Consider the following 17,773-nt stretch of genomic DNA (forward strand, 5'->3'; position numbering starts at 1 on the left):
TTCTGTTATGACAATAAAAAGTTAGAAAGATAGAAAGAGGCCATAGGGAAAAATGATAGAATAGGGAATATAATCCACTATATATATCCATTATATGGACACTTTATTTGCCTTCTATAACATTCAGAAAGTATATTTCTCTACAATGCAAAATTGTAACACATACATTTTAAATCAATTATACCATTAATCTAGACATTTAATTTTCAGTCTGTAGAAGAAATTCAATAAAATATTTTAAAAGAAGTATTTGGCAGCATTTTTCCACGTGCTGAAGTCCTGTCTCTCTCTTTCCGTCCCTACCCTAACTATTTATATTATCATGCATCATATTGTGTTATTTTAAAATTTTTATATAATGCAGACTTTTTTATATTTGTCAGCTGATGAAGTATTTGTTTCTTTTACTAAATGAAGTGTTTCAAGGATAAGATCATCTCTTTCTCCATCTTTGCATTTCCAGCACCTGAAAGTTGTATATACTTGTCTTAAATCAAGAAACAGTCCTGGTTGATGATGCCCTCATGCATATAGATGGTATTTAATTGGATAAGATCATCAAGACATGAAAAGATTAATTGGTGAGATTAATTGGAAGCAGCAAAGAAAACTGAACAAAATCTTCCAGCACATTCATAAAGATAACATCCAAAAGTGCATGTTGGATCGAAAGAAGAGTTTTGTACTGCTTACGTTTTTCATGTGAGAGAAAAAGAAGAAAGAGAGATCAGAACTGAGTTTTTCCTTAGTATGTGTCTCAGCATATAAGCAACTCACATATAACAAAGAAATCCTGGGAAACTGTTTGCATGGTTTATCACTGAATGCTCATGCCAAAAAAGTAGAACCTTTTGTTTTGATCAGTGATTATTTTGAGATCAGTGGGATAGACAGGAAAAGAAATGTTGAGATCAATATTGATGTATGGCCTATGATGTATGCAACAGGATGGCATTTTGACAACACGTGCATGCCAATGTCTGCCTGTCTTACCAGAAACATCTTGTAATCATACATTTCCTGATCTTGTTTTTGTATTGGAGAAAAAAATGGCAAAATACAAAAGTTATCACATCGCTCCCACTTGTTACATGTAGAAATCTTTGTATGGTCTACAAAAATACTTCTCAATCGTTTTCATCATTTTTACTTTAACATTTAAACACACACCAATGAATCCACCATAGTTTTACATAATTTTCATTGCATGAATTATAAACCCATCTTTTACTTTCTCCTAAAGAATGTGTGTAGAATGCAAGTGCTTGAAAGTGACATAATTGTTAGTATGACCTTAAGTTTACTTCACATAATAAAAATAATAAACGAAATTGTATATCATAGTGACATAAACTGCAAGTTAGGAGACTGCAAACTGTAGCCACCATGCTAGAGCCAGTTCAATAAATATATTCTGAGAATTTTATAGCAAAATGCAACAGACCCAGAATTTTAAGTGTAAAGAGAGTTCGACAACACATTTTTGTCTATTAAAAATGTTATAAACCTAAGATGATATACAATGACTTTTCAAACTAAAATGTTTTTTTATACTCTATTGATATTTTTTGTACAACAACTTTTAACAGACATCAAATAATCCCACAATGCTCAGTGAATATCAAAGAGAAGAGGACCAAAGATGAAAAAATTAGAACATAACAGATGAAATAGATTGTAGCTGTTCACTGCTAAATACCTTTAGACAAATTATTGAATTGTAAAATTACAAACAACACTGGTGATTATTTGTGCTGACAGAAAATCCATCCTGAAAAACAAAAGCAACAAGAATATGTTTTTCAAATCCTAAAGGCCATCTCAGAAAACTGTTCTGTTTTGTTACTTCCTTGAGGAAGGAAAAATACTTTTTAAATATTTGAGAATAAATTGTTGAAGACTAAATATGGAGACACTGAGAAATAAGATAGTTGTATAAGTACGTAATACAGTTGTTACCATCACCACTCACAAATGATAATACAGATTAAAATCATGTCACACACAGCACTGAACCAAACTACTTTGCATGATAGGCTAAGTTTCTTACGAGTGGTCTGCTGTATAATTAATAGCTACTTTGGATGAGTCAGTCCTTATCAATACCACCAAATTAAAAACAAAAAATAGCTGCAAAATCCAAAACAGAAATAGATTTTTTATTAATTGTAGCATTTAGAAGCAGTTTAATATTTATTTTGTTTTTTCTCCTCTATCATAACAATTTACTTGATATAAAAATCATAAGACCCTTATAAGCTAAATTTAGGCTCCTCAAACCTGTACAAAATTTAATTTGATATCAATCTAAGGATCTGAGGAATGAGCAAATAACCATATTACAGCTGAATTTTTTTAAACATCTTTATTGGAGTATAATTGCTTTACAATGTTGTGTTAGTTTCTGCTGTATAACAAAGTGAATCAGCTATATGTATACATATATCCCATATACCCTCCCTCTTGCATCTCCCTCCCACCCACTCTATTCCACCCCTCTAGGTGGTCATAGAGCACCGAGCTGATCTCCCTGTGCTATGTGGCTGCTTCCCACTAGCTATCTATTTTACATTTGGTAGTGTATATATGTACATGACACTCTCTCACTTTGTCTCAGCTTACCCTTCCCCCTCCCTGTGTCCTCAAGTCTATTCTCTACGTCTGCGTCTTTATTCCTGTCCTGCCCCTAGGCTCTTCAGAAACTTTTTTTTTGTTTTTTAGATTCCATGTATATGTGTTAGCATATGGTATTTTTTTTCTCTTTCTGACTTACTTCTCTCTGCATGACAGACTCTACGTCCATCCAACTCACTACAAATAACTCAATTTCATTTCTTTTGATGGCTGAGTAGTATTCCATTGTATATATGTGCCACGTCTTCTTTATACATTCATCTGTTGATGGACACTTACGTTGCTTCCATGTCCTGGCTATTGTAAATAGTGCTGCAATGAGCATTGTGGTACATGACTCTTTTTGAATTATGGTTTTCTCAGGTATATGCCCAATAGTGGGATTGCTAAGTCATATGGTAGTTCTTTTAGTTTTTTAAGGAACCTCCATACTGTTCTCCATAGTGGCTGTATCAATTTACATTCCCACCAACAGTGCAAAAGGATACCCTTTTCTCCACACCCTCTCCAGCATTTATTGTTTGTAGATTTTTTGATACTGGCCATTCTGACTGGTGTGAGGTGATACCTCATTGTAGTTTTCATTTGCATTTCTCTAATGATTAGTGATGTTGAGCATTCTTTCATGTGTTTGTTGGCAATCTGTATATCTTCTTAGAAGAAATGTTGATTTAGTTCTTCTGCCCATTTTTGGATTGGGTTGTTTGTTTTTTTGATATTGAGCTGCATGAGCTGCTTGTATATTTTGGAGTTTAATCCTTTGTCAGTTGTTTCATCTGCAAATATTTTCTGCCATCCTGAGGGGTGTCTTTTTGTCTTGTTTACGGCTTCCTTTGCTGTGCAAAAGCTTTTAAGTTTCATTAGGTCCCATTTGTTTATTTTTGTTTTTGTTTCCATTTCTCTAGGAGATGGGTCAAAAAAGATTTGCTGTGTTTTATGTCATAGAGTGTTCTGCCTGCCTATGTTTTCCTCTAAGAGGTTTATAGTGTCTGGCCTTACATTTAGGTCTTTAATCCTTTTTGAGTTTATTTTTGTGTATGGTGTTAGGAAGTGTTCTCATTTCATTCTTTTACATGTAGCTGTCCAGTTTTCCCAGCACAACTTATTGAAGAGGCTGTCTTTTCTCCATTGTATATTCTTGCTTCCTTTATAAAGATAAGGTGACCATATGTGCATGGGTATATCTCTGGGCTTTCTATCCTGTTCCATTGATCTATATTTCTGTTTTTGTGCCAATATCTTACTGTTTTGATTACTGTAGCTTTGTAATATAGTGTCAAACTAAAATGTTTTGATTGACTTTTGCAATTATGTATCAAATTACAAATGTGCTCAAATCACAGAAAATGACATTGGAGAACCTCTATGTAAATAACTCAAAGACTAGCTTCCAGTACTTTCTCTTGTTTGAAAGATTATTGTCCTGACATATTGTAATCCACAAATATTCTAAAAAGATATTCATAAATTTTGAGAATTTAAATCAAATACTAACAAGAAATTTACTATTTTTTGTCTACAAGCTAAATCATTTATGACAAAAACTGATAAAAATATGAAACCAAAGCAACTAAATATTAAATTATATTAATTTACTCATAGTAATTTAGATATAATGAAAATATAAATGTCACTCATTTTTAAGGAAAATTACTGAGATTAAAAATTTTTTAAAGAATAAATTTAATTTTTCCATATATTTCCTCTGCAATAGAATATAAAGATTGATATAAAAATTCTGAAAATTTGACATAGATAAAAAGCAGAGGAAGCCTTCTTAAGGTGGTGCACCCCCAACCATTTCCACTATCTTTATCCCAAGCATACTGGGTGTGAAAAAAGAAAACTAAAAATGTATTTGTCTGAGAACAAACAAACAAATAAACAAACAAAAATACAGTTGACCACCCCATGAGGCTATAGGTAATATATATATATAGGAAATAGAAATCTCTGTACATGGTGTTAGGGTTCTTCAGAGAACCAGAACAAATAGGAGATATTTATATATGAAAGAGAGCGAGAGAGAGAATTGAAGGAATTGGCTCATGCAGTTATGGAGGCTGGTGGGTCTGAGATCTTTGGGGCAGGCTGAAGCCTAAAGACCCAGGGAAGAGCTGATGCAGCAGTTTGAGTCTGAAGTCTGTCTGGACAAAGAATTCCTTCTTCCTTGGGGACCTTAGTCTTTACTAAGGCCATCAGTTCATTGAATGTGGCTCACCCAGGTTATGGTGATAATCTGCTTTACTCAAAGTCTATGGATTTAAATGTTAATCACATCTACAAACTACTTTCACAGCTATATTTAGACTGTTGTTTACCAAATAACTGGGTACAATAGCCTAGCCACGTTGATGTATAAAATTAACCATTACACATGGAAAGGTAATGAGTGAAGCAGGTAACATTTAGAGGCTAGGATTTGAGTTAAACCTTTGCAACAAAATCTGCAATATTGCTCATATCTCTATAGATGGGTAATCACAAATATAAAAATAATAATTCTGGTCTGAGAAACCTAGAAAAACAGATGAAGGTGAAAACAAAACTGTAGTATTGAGAAGTGTAATCGAGAAGGTGAAAAAATACACATTCAAGGTGAGTCTACAAAGTACAATCCAAAATACGTGATGAAATTTAACAGTAAGAGCGCAAACAGAAAAAAAATTGAGATAAATCTGTTTAGAATTCTAATAAATTAGACAACCTTAAAAGAGCTATCCAACGAGTATATATTTATCCTCAAGGAGATAAAGAATACAATTAACTGAAAAATACAAGTAATTATGAAAAAAATCCATCCTACTTCAATTGTCATAAGCAAGAAGCAATGAAGAGGGACAAAGTAAAAATCTAGAAATACAGCTATCATAACCAAGATATCTCTTCTTGGTAAAAGAAGAGCCAGATAGATCAATGAAACAGAATAAGGAGTCCAGACATAAACTCACACAAATATAGCCAACTGATCTCTAACAAAGAAGCAAAAGCAATATGACAAATTTTGCTAGATAACTGGATATCTGCATGAAAATAAATAAGAAAAGAATCTAGACAGAACTTAAACCCTTCAAGAAGATTAACTCAAAATGGATTGTAGGCCTAAATGTAAAATGCAAAACTGTGAAACTCTTAAAAGATACTATAGGAGAAAATATAGATAACTTTGGACTTGCAATGACTTTTTAGTTACAATACCAAAAGTATAATCCGTGAGGAATTGATTAGGTGGACTTCATTATAATTTAAAACTTCTGTTCTGCAAAAACACAGTCAAGAGAATGGGAAAATAAACCACAGACTAGAAGAAAATATTTGCAAACCACAGTCGACAAAGAACACATCCAAAATATTCAAAGAACACTTAACACTCAACAGTAAGAAAACATGAAAATTAATTAAAAATGGGGCAAATATCTTAACAGACACCTCACCAAAGAAGATATACTGGTGGCAAATAAACATATGAAAATAGGCACCAAATTATATGTCATTAGGGAATTTGAAGTTCAAACAACGATGAAATATCACTACATGCTTACTAAAATGATCAAAATTCCAAACACTGACAATACCAAATGTTGGCGAGGATGTGGACCAGCAGGAACTCTCATTCACTGCTGGTGGGGATGCAAAATGGTGCAGCCACTTTGGTAGACAGTTTGGCTGTTTCTTACAAAACTAAACATTCTCTTACCATACAATCCAGCAATCATGCTTCTTGGGTTGAAAACTTATGTTCACACAAAAATCCACACACAGATGTTTATAGCAGCTTTATTCGTAATTTCCAAAACCTGGAAGCAAACAAAGATACCTTTCCAAAGGTGAATGCATAAATAAATTTCAGTGCATCCAGAAATGGAATATTATTCAGTCAGTACTGAAAAAATGGGCTATCAAGCCTTGAAAAGACATGGAAGAATCATGAATGTATATTGCTAAGTGAAAGTAACCAATCTGAAAAGAGTGCATACTTTATGTTTCCAGCTATATGATATCCTGGAAAAGGCAAAACTATGGAGATAATCAAAAAGCAGTGATCACTAGGCATTAGTGGGGAGGGATGAATAGGTGAGGCACAGAGGATTTTTAGGGCAGTTAAACTACTTTGTATGATACTATAATGGTGGATAAATGTCACTTACACATTTGTCCAAACCCATAGAATGTGCAATGCCAAAAGTTAACTCTAATGTAAACTATGGACCCTAGATGATAATGATATATTAATGTAACTTCATGGATTATAACAAATGTACCACTTCGGGGAAGGAGTTATAACTTCCTCTCAATTTGCTTTGACCTAAATCTCCTCTAAAAATAAAGTCCATCTGAAAAACCCTGGAAATAAAAAGAAGCCATTGAAATAAATGTCACACTACAGAATAAACTTTAAATCAATGAATATAAAATTGATGAATTGGAAGACATTAATGAGAAGTCACACAAAACACATATATATATACAAAACATGTATATATATATACACACATATATATTTAAAACTGTTGAAGAAATTATCTGATTACGTTATATAAAAAGTTTGAAGATAGTTAGAACTGTAAGTATTGCCTAGTAGCTCTATCCCTGCTCTTGGGAAAGTTATTTACCATCTCTGGATTTTGTTTTCCTTAGCTGCAAAATGTGTGTGATTTAATATTTTTAAGACTATAAACACGGTTGATGTAAGCTGTCACAAGGTAGATACTTAGTATTCTTTTTTCATTTTTCCAGCATGAGTAAATTTAAATTTCTATGAAAAGCTGAGAAAATATAGGTACTATGCAAAAGTAAGTTATTAACTAACACATTTTAGACTTTTACCTTTTCATTCCTACTGCTATTACTCTTGTTTAGACACCATTCTTTTCTGCCTGGACTATTATAATAGACTTCAAATTCTAATGTTCACAATGGCCTTCCAATATCATGTTTCTCCCATCTGTAATTAAACTCCCAAAGACTGCTATTAAGGAATGTTATCTTGAAACATAACTCCAAATAACATACTTCTCAGTGACTCTTCTGGGCTTGCAGGATGTCACAATCTTTTGTCTGTATTCAAGGTCTTCATATCCTGACCACAACTAATTTTTCCATCTTCATTATGAAAATACCAACTGAAAAGGCTATCACTGGAAGTCAAAACAATCCACTAGTGGTAGCAATAAAAAAGAAAGTTGATGAAATCTTGGGTGGGGAGGGACAGGGAACATACACTGAGAAAAGCTCTTTGCTTTCTCTCAATTAATGGAAGCTAATTCAATGAAACTAGGAGCAAACTAGATTGATCATGCATCTATTGCTGGGCAAGGCTTGGGTTGCCCACAGTTTAATTTCTCAGCAATTTCCTGAGAAGTTTTACATAAAGGTCTGTTGTTGAAATGAAGAAAGATGCTGGGAATGGGCTTTCTGATCCTGCTCTGTTGTCAGGTTGGTTTCACCACCCAGGGGCCCAACATGCCTCTTCCCATTGCTGGGTTTCAATGTGCTTTTCGTTCTCTTGGCTGCTTGAGCAAACAGCCATCACTGTTTCCATTGTGAGCTCTTCTCTGTCTGGATCCAAGCCCAAGTTCAGAGAACATGTGCTTGCGACCAACATTTGGCAGCCTGGGTCCCCACTTGGAGTGACTCTCTACCTTTGCCTTTTTCCCATCAAGACAGTTCCTGAATCTGGAGACTGAAGAGCAGGACTGAACACGCTTAGCTCTACAAGCTGGTTCCTCATCCTGCTGGCTCACTGGGATGAGGGACAAAGAATTCACAAAATTCACACCAAAACCACACCAAAATCCAGAGCAGTCTCTTCATTGGAGACAATCTTTCCCTTAGCCTGATATTTTCTAGTAAAAATATTTAGTTAGGGTAAATTCTTGACCTATGTCTTTATTCCATGTTAACTTCTTAAAGGAAAGAGTGAATTTTGTGGTTGGTAAATGGGGTAGGAAGGATTCTAAGACGGACCCAAAGATTCCCATTCCCTAGTGTTAATACTCTCTATAATCTCCCATTTTTGTAAGAAGAACCTATAGATATGGTGGAATGCAGTCTCATGATGATGTTGCATTCAATGGCAAAGGTGAAGGCATTTTGCAGATATAAGTAAAATCTTTCATCAGTTTGACATTGAAATAGGTAGGCCTGACCTTACCAGGTGAACCCTTAGAAGACTGTTTAGGCTCTTGTTGAGATCAGCGAGATGATCTATCTGGTCTTGAATAAGCAAGCTCCCATGTGTTCAACAGCAGCAAGAAAATGAGCTCTGTCCACAGTCACATGAACTGGGGAGAGGACCCTGAGCCTCAGCGCAGGCCAACATGACACTGTGAGGTGTGGCTCCTTGCACCCAGGACCCACAAGAGACATGCCTGGACTTCTGACCTACTTGTGAGGTAATACATGAGTGCTGGTCTAAGCTGATAAGTCTGTGGAGATGTTTATGCAGTGATAAAAAGTTAATATAGTAAGTTTGGAATAAGTTAGTGATAAAATATTGTAATATTTTATTATCTGGGAGCTGCCTGACCACAAGCTGCATGGGATGATCCTTTTATGGAAATTCTGTAATTTTTCCAGTTGTGGCCCTAACTAGGTTGGTTAATAAACCCAAATCGGGGATAAGTAGTAGCAAGTTCTCTTCACACATATAAAATCATGCTCTTCACTCAACTTTATTAATAATAAAGGTAAAATTTGGGTGTTAATCAATCTAAATCCTGATTCTTTCTCCCATTTGGTTCTGAATTAGTTTGGGGAAAAGAAATACACTTTCTTTGTTAGATGTTTACAAACCCTGAAATCTATAATATTTTCACTTGTCATACAATAATAATGCATTACCAACATTGCACATCATTACTGCTAACCAAGACAATTGAAAGAGAAATGCAGCAACCAGAAAAATACAGTGCATCATGGGGAAAATGGCATTTCTCTAAAACATCTAAAGCAATTTCAATGCTATCATCTAAACAACCACCCCTGAGCTTCATTATTTTCTTCCTGATGTGAAATGGGTTGAAAATATAACTTTTCTTTTATAAATACACAATTACAAAGACAGTCACAGTAGAAGAAAATCTTTATGAACACCGTGTCCTTGAATGATGTCAGAGTTGTTGTTTGAAATGAATTTGCATAACTGCCAGCCTTGAGTTTCCTAGACGTCTTTGGCAGAAATAGTGTCCCAATTGTTTTCTCCAGAACCAAGATGACAACGTTCTTAAATAAAATTGTCATTAAATTTCCTTTTGAACTCTGACTGCATGATTGAATAAATATTATCTGCTGAGACTGGCTGTGAAGATAAGTATTTCATGACAGTTAATATATTTCATATGCAAATGTTTTGGCCTCTCTCTATATTGGAAGCACGGAAAAAAAACACTTGCTATCTATTTAATTTAGAATGTAATATCAAATCAGATGCATAGGTTCCTGAAATCAAATAGCTATTTTATTGTATCATTTTTATTAAAATGACACATTTTGTACTGAGGACAATTCAGTGATAATATGCTGATTTCCATATGTATGAAGTACTACCAGAAAGAAATACATCTTCTTATATATAAATTATTCAAGTAAAATGTGAAGTTTTTACAATATGTATATATGAACTTTTTACATAAATATGTATATATATATATATATATATATATATATATATATATATATATAAGTTTCCAAATTTTCATCTGAATTTCTCCTCACAATTATCATATATTTTGCCATAAATATCCTTGGATTCCTTGTACCATTAAAAATATATATATTGCTTCTTCTATTCATAAAACATCTCTGTATAGATTATTTTGAATTGACCCTCACCTGATTTACTGTGTATATAATTTGCTTAATATCATAATTTATTCCTCAATTTAAAAAAATAAATACCACTTTTTAAAGATTCATAGGACTTATTTTTCCACAGACTAGAAATTTTAGGTCTAATAACCATTTTAAGTTGAAAGTATGCTGGATGAGAAATACATTCGTATTTGTAATTTAGAAATATGTGAATTATTTCTCATTCCCTGAAAGCTGTTCCATATTTACTAATTCAAAAATACCATACATTCATGTTTTCTTAATATCAATTGCCCTCTTTCCTAGACAGAGAGGCATTGGGTTTTGATGTTATTTGTACAAGTAATGAATAGTCTTTGTAAAAATTCCCACTCTTCTTTAAATGTGTAATTTTGTTATTATCCCATTTTATGGTCAGCCTACTTTGAGTCTTCCCCAAATTCCCCTTTTGTGTGCATTGCTAGTCCCCTTCCTAATTAGTGCTGTGATTGTTGCTTTCTTAAAAGTGCACCAATATATCTTCTCTTGTAAAATACAATTGCTTTTTATATTTCTGGAACTAAAAACAGATGATTCTAAAAACACAGCAACACAGAAAAAAATATTTGAATTCTTATAAACACTAAATCTCTGAAAGAAAGGATAAGTAGGAAAACAAAAGGCCAAGGATCCAGAGGTGGGGAAAGACGCAGAATTAAGAGATAGAAAGTGGAAGGAGGTGGTAAAAAAATCAGGTGTTTGATGCAAGAGGACAGAATGATAACCTTGTGTCCTGTGATAGAAGATAAAGGTGAAAAAGGACCATAAATCTTCGTGAATGTTGAGAAGTATGAAAAAGAAGACATGAAAGTGACAGTGAACAAAATGACCCCATTGTATTTGGAAAGAAAAAAGCATTTTCTGCAAAATTGTAGACAAGAAAGTTAAATCACATGGAGACTGAACAAATATTTAATCTATTATCTCAAATTTGGTCTCAATTATGTTTATTCCTATGGAAAATAAACTGTTTTAATACTTATTTTTCTGTTCCGTAAAAAAACAAAAGGATAAGTTTTGTGATTTTCTAATAAATTACATACTTATTTCTATATCACTCTATTATCAGATAGTCACAATAAATATTAAATGGAAAGTTGAGAAATTAGAAGGAGAAATTTGGGGACTGTAGTTTTAAGTTATATAAAACAGTCTCGCACTTTACCCCAGTGTAGATCCCTCCATCAGTCAGGGTTCCCCAGAGAAACAGAACTAATAATTATACAACGTGTGTGTGTGCTGTTGGGGAGGAATAAATTTCCTCCACCCTTCTGGGCTCTTCTGGCTGCTCTAAGAATTAGATTAACATGAGGCAGATTAACAGAAAATCGAACAATGGAGAGACCCAGGAAAACTAACTCACCACGATGGTTGAAATTCTCACTTTAAACACCGTCTTCAGCGGCTACTTCCCACTAGCTATCTATTTTACGTTTTGTAGTGTATATATGTCCATGCCACTCTCACTTTGTCACAGCTTACCCTTCCCCTTCCCCATATCCTCAAGTCCATGCTCTAGTAGGTGTGTGTCTTTATTCCCGTCTTACCCCTAGGTTCTTCATGACCTTTTTTTTTTTCCCTTAGATTCCATATATATGTGTTAGCATATGGTATTTGTTTCTCTCTTTCTGATTTACTTCACTCTGTATGACAGACTCTAGGTCCATCTACCTCACTACAAATAACTCAATTTCATTTCTTTTTATGGCTGACAGATCAGCTAGGTGGTTTGTGACCACCTAGAGGGGTGGTATAGGGAGGGTGGGAGGGAGGGAGACACAAGAGGGAAGAGATATGGGAACATATGTATATGTATAACTGATTCACTTTGTTATGAAGCAGAAACTGACACCACTGTAAAGCAATTATACTCCAATAAAGATGTTAAAAAAAACAAACAAACAAACAAAACACCGTCTTCAGCTAAAGACAAAAGCTTCTTTTGCGGGGTGTGGTCAGGACTTCCGAGGGTAGGAAGGCAATTCTTGGAAGATAGAGAAGCAAATGTTTGGTAAACAACTGTTTGCTGGGCCACATGGAGACAATGGGACACAGAGTGGACTTTGATCTCTAGGCCCTGTTCCCCCACCACTCCTAGCCCACGTTTTGCAGACATCTCCAGTGACGGTTTTATTCCAGGAACAGTACCATAAATCTAAAGGCAGGCAGTTAAGGGGGAGATAACAAGAAAGACCTCCGGAGTCGTGTTTTTTTTTTTTTAAATAACCAGCCTAGATTAATCCTCTTGTCAAAGAGACACAATTAGGGGTGGAAAATTGTGCTGCCCTGAAGTCCCACGTTTGAAACGTCTCCAAGTCTCAGAGTCCAGAAGCTGAGTCGGTAGATTGTTCCGTCCCACTGAGCCAGTCTCTTAGTCCTGACCGTAGTTGTTCCTGCCCGTCTGCAGGAAGTTCAGGCAAGACCCCATGGAGGTGTTTGTGGACTACGAAACCAAGCTCACACTGCTTGGGTTGCAGCAGTACTACGTCAGACTTCCTGCAGAAGAACTGCAAGCTCTTTGATCTCGTGGACGTGCTGGAGTTTAACCAGGTGGTGATATTTGTGAAGTCGGTGGAATGCTGCATGGCCTTAGCCCGGCTCCTCTTGGAGCAGAACTTCCCAGCCATTGCCATCCACAGGGGCATGGCCCAGGAGGAGCAACTGTCATGTTATCAAGCAGTTCAAGGACTTCCAGTGGTGGATCGTGGTGGCCACCAATCTGTTTGGCTGAGGAACGGACATTGAGCGTGTCAACACTGTCTTCAATTATGACATTCCCGAGGACTCGGACACCTACCTCCGCCACGTAGCCCGTGCGGGTTGCTTTGGAACCAAAGACCTGGCCATTACTTTCGTGTCTGATGAGAATGATGCCAACATCCTCAGTGATGTCCAGGACAGGTTTGAAATGAATGTGGCAGAGCTTCCAGAAGAAATAAACATCTCCACATACATTGAGCAGAGCCGGTAACCACGTGCCCTGATGTCCCGGAGCCACCCTGCTTCCCATGTGTTGCTTCAAGTCCTCTTCCTAGGTGACACTGGGTCTTTCTTTTTACTGTTTAAAAGCTGTAGATTTGTGTAAGAATAAATTTTTATTATGGAAAAATTCAGTTCAGAAGGTGGTGATGGAGATATGCTCTCACAGTAAGGCCTGTGTGGTGCTAGAAACCAGGTATTTATTATTATTATTAATAGACCTTTATTGGAATATAATTGCTTCACAATACGGTGTTAGTTTCTGTTGTACAACAAAGCGAATCAGCCATATGCATACACGCGTCCCCATATCCCCTCCCTCTTGAGCCTCCCTCCCACCCTCCCTATCCCACCCCACTAGCTCATCGCAAAGCACCGAGCAGATCTCCCTGTGCTATATTGCTGCTTCCCACCAGCCAACTATTTTACATTTGGTAGTGTATATATGTCAATGCCACTCTCACTTGGCCCCAGCTTCACCCCCCCACCCCATGACATCAAGTCCATTCTCTATGTCTACCTCTTTATTCCTGCCCTGTAACTAGGTTCATCAGTACCTTTTTTTCTTTTTAGATTCCATATATATGCCTTAGCTTACGGTATTTGTTTTTCTCTTTCTGACTTACTTCACTCTGTATGACAGACACTAGGTCCATCCACCTCACTACAAATAACTCAATTTTGTTTCTTCTTATGGCTGAGTAATATTCCAATGTATATATGTGTCACATCTTCTTTATCCGTTCATCTGTTGATAATAAGAGGCATCTCTATGGAGACTAAAGAAAAACAAAGGTTAATGATTGGAGCAATGTATAAACCAATGTCTAAGCCCAGGAGGCAGCCAGATGAGAAGATTTCTAGATGTCAGGACTAAAGCGTCTTCAGATCAAGTGAGGGCAGACAGCGACAATCTGACAGATTTTCCTGGTTTGTAGTTGAATGTCTCTGATGATGTCATCAGGTGTTCAGGTAAACTACTGAGTGACCCACACAGCAACAGGCATGAAGATTGTATCTAGACATGAGCTACTGTGATGATCTCTCTTAAATTTGTATCAAGTTGTTCAGCTTCAGTTTGCTGGGCTCCAGGAAGAGCACGACTTTAGCTCTCTGTGACTCCAAATAACAAGTAAAAGAAAAATTGGAAATGTTAGTTTGGAGAGCTGTAGCCAAATTCTGAGGAAACTAGGAGAATTTGTGATCCAATCCAGTAATCAGGTGGAAAAACAAAACCTCTAAGATGATTAAGGAACTAGAATCTAATATCCACTATTGAAACGTAATATTTTTTCTAAATTTACCCTCATTTTTTTAAAATCAATGGTAGCCAAATTAAGCTAATTTGTTTTCAGAAAATGTCTAGTTTCAATAAACTTGGCCTGATTACTTGCATAGTCCAGAAAGAATAGCAATTGACCATAAAGGCTCTTTTAAATTTGCTTTGCTGGAACTTTTCATAAGGAATCTCTAGGTTGAAATTTTAAATACCTCTCAAGGCCAGGAGGCCAAGAAGCCAAGGGTTTGCCATCAGACTTGCCTGTAATACCTATAGATATTGGGTGAATTTCTCTCTTCTTCAGGTCCCAAAAATATCCTGAGGTTCCTGCACCTGCCAGAAAGTGATCTTCCTTACTCACCTAATATGGGTGCTGGGAATCAGGTAGGCAAAGTACCTGCCTGTTTTCCAAAAGGCTTTATGGCTACATAGAGTCAAACTAAGTTCCTTAAAGCTGTCTGGTTATATCCGATTCTGTTCACATTCTCAAATATGACATTATAGCCAAAACCTTGGTAATACAATGTTTCAAAATGTGTCCTGTCACAATGGGAGCAGATTTTTAGTGAACTTATGTAACTAACAATATTGTCAGGAACATAAGACTATTCACTAAGAGCTTTCAAATTCTGGAGGGATCAAGTAGGGAGAATGTTTTATTTCTGCTTACCAAGATATACTTTATGAAATTGTGGTGGATCACAATTATCTTGTTTTCCTTATAACTGGAAAACAAAGATTAAAAAGCTAGTAAAATGTCAGGAAAATTTATAACAATTATAATCATATTCATTGGGTCATTCAGTGCCATGTAATTAATTCTTGTTGAACTTGATTTTTTTTCTTAGCAGTTTCATGAAGTTATCAGGTTTTCCATTAGAATTCTCTAATTTTTTACCGAGTTCAGTGTTATGATCTGAAAATTATCAGAAACCTATAATTGTCAAAAAGACCTTGCTACGAATTTTCTTGACGATAAAGAATTTTTGCAAAAGCATCAAAGTAAAATGATAACTGTCTACAAATTTCAAAAGACATAATGGCATACAGATCTGAGTACAATACAACTAATTTTAAAAATTGTCATTTCTGTGACATATAACATTTTAAGATAACTAGAATTAAGACTGTTAACATTTTACCAAGACATATCAGATTTTAGGAATGTCATATAAATTTTAGAACACATATTAATAATATTCATGCACACAAAACAACCTACAAATGTCTAATATTGTTTATGTGACAATGCTTCCCATGTAATTTAATATGCTAAATAAGACTTATTAGTTTAGTATAACTCTTTGAGGTTGTCGACAAAAAATTAATCGATTGATCTAAGAAAGAAATGGAAAATTTTATTCAAGCCAATTGAGGGTTATAACCCAAGGACAGCATCTCAGAAAGCTCCAAGAACTGTTCTGCCCATTAAGTCAAGGCACAGTTATATAACAATTTTGACACAGAGGGCTATACATTAAATGACATATCATTGACTGTTTATGTATTCCAGATCTAAGTGTCATCATGGCCCCTTACAAGATCAAGAAAAAATGTTATTTTTTAAGAAGTTGTCTTGTTGATGCTAGGAGAATGTTGTTCTTTATGACTGAGCGTGTACTTCTGCTGATGGGAGGTTTGGTCAATGCATAATGCAGATGTACAAAGCACAGTAGAGGGAAGAGAGGAGACCAAAGGGCAGAGAAATATTTTTTATGTTTAAATTATTTTTCTTGCCATAAAATCTGAATTTTATTTCACACTTGTCATCCCTACCTCGAAATCATCACACAAGTCACAAGCTAGCATCTGACTTTAGCTGCTCCTCTACTGTGCACATCATCAACTGTCATGACTATAGCTCCAAAAAAAAAGAACTCACAGGAAAATAAGATACATCTTTTGTATGCCACAGCTGGAAGAGAAAGAGAAGGTAGATCAGATGAGGCAGAAGTAACATATGTGATAAACGATAATTTAAAATAAGCATATTCATTATTCACAAAGAGGTAAGGGAAGATTGGAGCAGTAAAAATGCACATGAAGTCATAAAAGCCAAACAGAAACTACTATTAATAAAAAGCAATAATTAAGATAAAGAACTCAACAGATGGGCTGAGTTCTAGAATGAAAACCAGAGAAGGATGGATTATTGACCTGCAAGATTAGGCAAAATAAATTTCTCAGAAGCTGATAGGAAGAGAAGAAGAAATTTTAAAAGTAAAAGAGATATGGAAGTTGGAAGTATAATTGCCAGTACGTATACCATAGATTTTAAAGAAATATAGAGTAACCCAAGTGTCCATTGACAGATGAATGGATAAAGAAGATGTGGTACATATACACAATTAAATATTACTCAGCCATACAAAAATAATGAAGTAGTACCATTTGCAGCAACATGGATGGACCTAGAGATTATCATACTAAGTGAAGTAAGTCAAACAGAGAAAGACAAATATAATATGATATTGCTTATATGTGGAACCTAAAAAAAAGATAAATGAACTTATTTATACAACATAAATAGACTCACAGACATAGAAAACAAACTTACGGTTACCAAAGGGGATAGCAGGGGTGGGAGGAGAAATAAATTAAGAGTTTGAGATTAACATATACAGACTACGATACATAAAATAGTCCAACAGCAAGGACCTACTGTATAGCACAGGAAAGTATATTCAAAACATTGTAATTAACTATAATGGAAAAAAAACTGAATATATATATATATATATATATAACTGAATCACTTTGCTGTGCACCTGAAACTAACACATTGTAAATCAACTATATTTCAATAAAAAATTAAGAAAACAAGAAACAAAGAGTGATAAGGTATTTCTTTATTAATATGTATGCTATCTTGGTTGGATTTAGGTATAAATGTTATAATGTCTACATAAAAAGAATTCAAAAGCTTTTGTACATGTTCTGTGCTTTGGTACAATTTAAACAGCATTAGCCTTATATGTTTCTTAAACTTTATATGAAATTTTCTCTGAAAAACCATGTGGACCGAATGTT

At 35.0% G+C, this 17,773-nt stretch overlaps 1 pseudogene; it reads left to right on the forward strand.

The window, feature by feature from the left end:
* LOC114903041 overlaps nucleotides 1-13,456 on the forward strand; it is a 60,899-nt pseudogene extending 47,443 nt beyond the window's left edge.
* The last annotated feature ends 4,317 nt before the right edge of the window (nucleotides 13,457-17,773 follow it).

Source organism: Monodon monoceros, unplaced genomic scaffold, assembly GCF_005190385.1.
Source record: "Monodon monoceros isolate NGI ecotype Baffin Bay Population unplaced genomic scaffold, NGI_Narwhal_1 Super_Scaffold_20, whole genome shotgun sequence".
Taxonomy (NCBI): domain Eukaryota; kingdom Metazoa; phylum Chordata; class Mammalia; order Artiodactyla; family Monodontidae; genus Monodon; species Monodon monoceros.